Source organism: Cervus elaphus, chromosome X (assembly GCF_910594005.1).
Source record: "Cervus elaphus chromosome X, mCerEla1.1, whole genome shotgun sequence".
In the NCBI taxonomy this organism is placed as follows: domain Eukaryota; kingdom Metazoa; phylum Chordata; class Mammalia; order Artiodactyla; family Cervidae; genus Cervus; species Cervus elaphus.
Genome location: NC_057848.1, coordinates 165,002,393 through 165,008,392, shown reverse-complemented (window position 1 = coordinate 165,008,392; position 6,000 = coordinate 165,002,393).

Here is a 6,000-nt window from a genome sequence, read left to right as displayed (position 1 = left end):
CGTTTATGTTGGATGAAAAGACATTCTTGACGGTAGTTGGAATAATTGCACAATGAAACTGGCTGCCAAGAAGGGCCACGGAGGACGAGATTGTGGCAACACTCACAAAAGAGATTAGATAACTCAAGTCAGGAGAGTGAGTGGAGCTCAGCCGAGAGCATTTACTTGATGACCTGCTTGTTCTTCCTCCAGCTTGAAAATGTGTGGAGCACAAAGCAATGAATCACAGGACAACATCTGCATGTAATTGCATTTCTGTTCCAATAATAAATGTTTCAACTGCTATACTATTTATGAAAGCTGTTATCATAAAGAGCCAAGTGGGGGAAATTTGAAACACAAATGCTTATCTTAAGAAACCTTTCCTGTGCAATTCAGTGTCCAAGTACCCAAACACCCAATTTGCTGGAGCGTATGAATTGTCCTGGGGAGTTTATTTTTTGAAATTCAATTTGAAAGTGATTTTTAGGTATCTGGGTCCCTATAAAAGCCCTCTGTGTCACCCATAGTTTTCTTAATATATTTTGAAACCGAGGAGGAACAAAGGCTAGAAAATCATTCACTATTTCCCCCACAGACCTATTGTCTGAATTTGGGGCCCATGGACAATGAAGGAGAGAGGGTGTTTTGCACCTTATCTTTAGTCAAGAATGTTTACTCTCAAAACAGAAGACTAGGATGACAGAGTTCCCCACCCACGTCACTCCCACAAAACACCCCACACTTCAGGATTCGCAGCCTTTAAATTGCTTGCAAAATGCCGGGACAGTTTAAAATTATTAACCGCCGATACAGAAAAGACTAGGAAATATGAGAAACTCGTGTTTCCTTGGATCAGCCTGCCCCGTCACCTCCCCGGGGTTGGCAGATCATTTTTCTGGAGGCACAGGTCTTGGCACGAGAGAACCCAGCTTCTCTGTTCAACATTCTCTGTGCCCCCAGGGCCACCAGTGAAGGTGAGCGATCATTCTGGCCTTTACCACTTAGCTTGGAGGGAATGAGTGGTCTGAAAACTTCAGCAAGTAGAATTTTTAAACAGTTCACTTTACTCTGCAACCCATCTGTCAGCAGCGAGAAACCCACTGCTTTGGATAAAATATCAAAACTTGGTGAAACCACAGAGAAAAGAAAGCTAGTGCTCATAAAAGGCTGCCTCTTTCCATGTGGTGAGGCAGGTGTTTTGAGATGATGTTGTTGAGAGTTTCCCTTTTAACGAGATGGCAACTTACCACAAAGGAGGGAACATCCTCAAATGCAATGAAAACAAGCAATTTGACAATACTAATTCTAAAGTGCCTCCCCATTTCCCAAGGTCTGTATCGCTGAACTCCTACATGCTTACCTCTCACTTCATTAGCACTGTTTACAACACTGCAGTCAAATATATAAATCATAAGAAAACCTCCAACATCCTTTTAGGAGGATGAAAACGTACCCCTGTTTTCTGAAGTTATTTTTAATTCATTCTTTAAAACCCAATCAATACGACTGGTTGGACTGTGGACTGGTTAGTATCTAGGTTGCCTAAGATGTTTCTTTTTCCCACCCAGGGACCCTGACCTATAATAGATGAGGGTGGAGACAGAGAGAGATTCATTCAGTCACCAAGTAATACTGATTACATACATACATACATACATATATAGGAATGTCACATACACATTCCTATTCTGGGGTAGAGAACAGCAACCTAATTAAGGGTTGGAAGAGTTGCAAAAGTTAGGCTATAGCGCAAATATAAAATATTGCATTTTCTTGTTTTTACATTAAGCGCAATGGGCATTCTGTGGCATTAGAAATCAACTAGACCGCATTAGCAGTGATAAGTGATGCTGATAGCATGTTACAATGTGATGAAAAGGGCACTTCACCTCCTTGGTATCTTTTCCCAAACCCATCACCCCAATCTAATCATGAAAAAACAAGAGATAAACCTAATGTCTTAGTCCATTTGGACGGCTCTAACAAGATACCACAGACTGGGTGGCTTATAAACAACAGACATTTATTCTTCACAGGTCTGTGGGCTAGAAGTCCCAGATCAGGCTCCCACCATGGTCGGGTGTGATCACCCTCTTCTGAGCTAGAGACTTCGTGTATCCTTACCTGGTGGAAGGGGCTAGGGAACTCTGTGGGGGCCTCTTCTATAAGGGCACTAATTCCAATCATGAGAATTATACCATCACATTGGAGATTAGGATATGCATGTTGAGAAGACAAAAACATTCAGACTGTGGCAGCTCAAGTGACTGACATTCTGTAAAACACCTGATCAGTACTCCTCAAAACAGGGAACATTTTGGAGAGGAAAGCAAAGACAAAGAAACTCACTGCCCAGGGGGGCCTAAAGAGACCTGATGACTAAATACAATGTAGTACTTTGGACGGGATCCTGGAACAGAAAGAAGGCATTTGTGGAAAAAACTCGAGCAACCCAAATAAAGCCTGTAGTTTAGTTAATAGTAATGTACTGATGTTGCTTTCTTACTTTGACAGAAGTGCCATGGTAATGTAAGATATTGACATTAGAGGAAACCAGGTAAATGGTATAGAGGATCACTTTGTACTTATTTCGAAACTTCTTTTGTTAATCTAAAATTATTCCCCTCAGTTATTAAAAAACAAAACAAAACAAAACATGGACCTCCCAGGTGGTCCAATGGTTTGAAATCTGCCTGCCAATGCAAGGGACATAGGTTCAATCCCTTGTCCAGAAAGATTCCATATGCTGAGGGGCAAGTAAGCCCGTGTGCCACAATTACTGAGTCCTTGAGAAGAGACAAGAGAAGCCACCGAAAATGAAGAGTCCCCACTCCAAAATTAGATAGTAGCCCCTACTCGCTGAAACTAGAGAAAGCCTGCCACAGCAATGAAGACCCAACACAGCCAAAAATACAATAAATAAATTAAAAAACAAACAAAAAAAAAGACCCAAACAAGAACAATAAAACATAGCACATTCATTTTACACTGTGACCAGAGAAGGAAAAATAAGATGGAGAAAATACCCATCCAAGAAGGACAGAAACCAGGGGCAGGGACATGTGAAGAGCAACAGACAAAGAAATAGACAGGTGGGCTCCAGGAGTGTGTTAAGAGCTCCATTTTCTTGTTATGCAGCTCCCCGCTATTCTCTTAAGCTATAGAGAATAGAGAAAAGGATAATTCTTTAAAAGAACTGAGAGATTTGACGCAGTTTTGAAACATGTGAGCATACGCAGAAACTTCTCTGTCTTTATTTTCAAATATTAGGTCTTTTTTTCTATGTGATTCTCAAGCTTCTGCAGGTGTGTCAAGATAACTTTGGTTTACCAAGTTTTTCAGGAACCTTGAAGAGTGGTGGTGGTTTAGTTGCTTAAGAGTTGTGTCTGACTCTTGTGACCCCATGGATTGTAACCTCCCAGGCTCCTCTGTCCATGAGATTCTCCGGGCAAGAATACTGGAGTGGGTAGCCATTTCCTTCTCCAGAGTATCTTCCCAACCCAGGAATCAAACTTGGGTCTCCTGCATTGCAGGCAGATTCGTTATCGACTGAGCTATGAGGGAAGACCTGTCCATCACCAACTCCTGGAGCTTACTCAAACTCATGTCTATCGCATCAGTGATGCCATCCAACCATCTCATCCTCTGTCATCCCCTTCTCTTCCTGCCTTCAATCTTTCCCAGCATCAGGGTCTTTCCCAATGAGTCAGTTCTTTGCATCAGGTGGCCAAAGTAGTTGGAGTTTCAGCTTCAGCGGCAGTCCTTCCAATGAACACCTAGGACTGATCTCCTTTAGGATGGACTGGTTGGATCTCCTTGCAGTCCAAGGGACTCTCAAGAGTCTTCTCCAACACCACAGTTCAAAGGCATCAGTTCTTCAGCATGCAGCTTTCTTTATAGTTCAACTCTCACATCCATACATGACTACTGGAAAAACCACAGCTTTGACTAGATGGACCTGGGGGAAGCAAAAAAAGAAGAAAAATAGAGAGTTAAAAAAAAGACCCTAAAGTTAGATTATGTTTTCAAGTTGCACACATGAACTCTTTGGGGTTCTCTTAGAAGAGTTGCCCCAGTGTTTCACAGTGGTTTCCCTGACCATCTAACCCCATGGTTCATCTGAATTAATGCACAATAAGAATTTCTGCAGACCAGTGTGCACTTACTTACACTTTGTATGGTATTTTCTAAAAATGATGTGAAACAGTAGCAATATAAATGAAGATAGTCTTGACTAGGTTAAAATGTGAGCTATTAACAGCCAATCAAAAGTATTTGATTTGTGTGTGCTCTGTGTGTGTGTATGCTCAGTCGTGTCCAACTCTTTGCAACCCCATGGACTGTAGCCTGCCAGGCTCCCCTATCCATGGAATTTTCCAAGCAAGAATACAAAAGCACGTGGTCATTTCCTACTCCAGGGAATTTTCCCAACCCAGGGAGTGAACGCGCATCTCTTGTGATTCCTGCATTGGCAAGCAGATTCATTACCACTGCACCACCTGGAAACCAGGTCCAAATATGTATTTCATGGGTGGGATACTCACATCTAGCTCTCCAAATCTTTTACTGAGACTGACTGAAGAATCCACATACATACTACATGAAGGAAATCTCTATCTCGAAACTGATTGAGATTTTGGTAATAGGAGCCATGCTGAAAGTGGGAGAAGAGGGAGATAGAGCTGGGAAGACATCTCAGGGGACTGCATAGTTCATCTTGAATTAATTTTATATCATAAATGTGAAGTTCTTGTAAGCTTGGATTTAAAATTTAATTCGGCAAATTACATAAACTCTTTAGCAAGAGCCAAAGCTCTAAAGTACCCACTTATATTTGTTTTCCTTTTCCCTTGAAACAGCATACCAAATCTGAATCTGATTAAGTCTGCTGAATTTGTTATCAGTGCTAGCAACTATGTATTCTGTACAGAAAATTAACTTCACTTAGAAATGCATGTTTTGGTAGTTTTACTCCTAAAAAATGCTGATTAGAAAGGCAATAAATCCTGGGAGAGGCCAAACTTCATTTTTCCCAATAATGAAAACAGGGCTGGATTTTGAGGGATGAAGACATATGATGGCTGCACATTAAATTTGCTGTCAATAAGGGATGCTCTGGTTTTTCTCTGCTGAGCCCAGCATGTGGTACTTAGTATATATCTAGCTTTCTTCTTACATATCCACCTATCTAGCTAGCTATCTTTGTATGTATCTATCTCAAAGTTTCTCAGCACTGTGTGTGTGTGTGCGCTTAGTTGCTCAGTTGTGTCCGACTCTTTGTGACCCCATGGACTATAATCCACTAGGCTTCTCAGCACTACTGACATTTTAATCAGACAATTCTGTGTGCGTGTATATGTAGGGGGCTGTCCTATGCATCGTGACAGCCAAGTATGTGTTTGGATATTGCCAAATATTCTCAGATGGTCTGGACAGAATCTCTCTCACTAAGCATCCCTATCTCTTTGTATCTACATATCTATAAAAGAAATGAATGAACAAATTTTATAGTAAAACATACAGGCTTCAACCTGGCATGATCAACAGAGAAGGTGAGAAAGATTAGTAGGATTTATCTCATATCATACATAGTATATACCTATTATGGTGTGTGTGTGCTCAGTTGTGTCCAACTCTGCAACCCCTTGGACTGAAGCCCGCCAGGCTCCTCTGTCCATGGGATTCTCCAGGCAAGAATACTGGAGCGGGTTGCCACTTCCTTCTCCAGATCATCTTCCTATTCCAGGGATCAAACCTGGGTCTCATGCATTGCAGGTGGATTCTTTACCACTGCGCCACCTGGGAAATCCTATTATAATAAACTAGAAGACTATGTAACAAATGCAAGACAATATTTTGGGATTCCCCAATAATTCCATCCCCTATGCCTTCCACCTACTACTCTTCTGCATACCAGATGGCAGCACACTTTTTCTGTGCCCACAATATTCAGATATAGCTTAGGACACAGAACTCAATTGTTTTGCTGAATCAAGTTAGTAAATTAACAGCAGATCA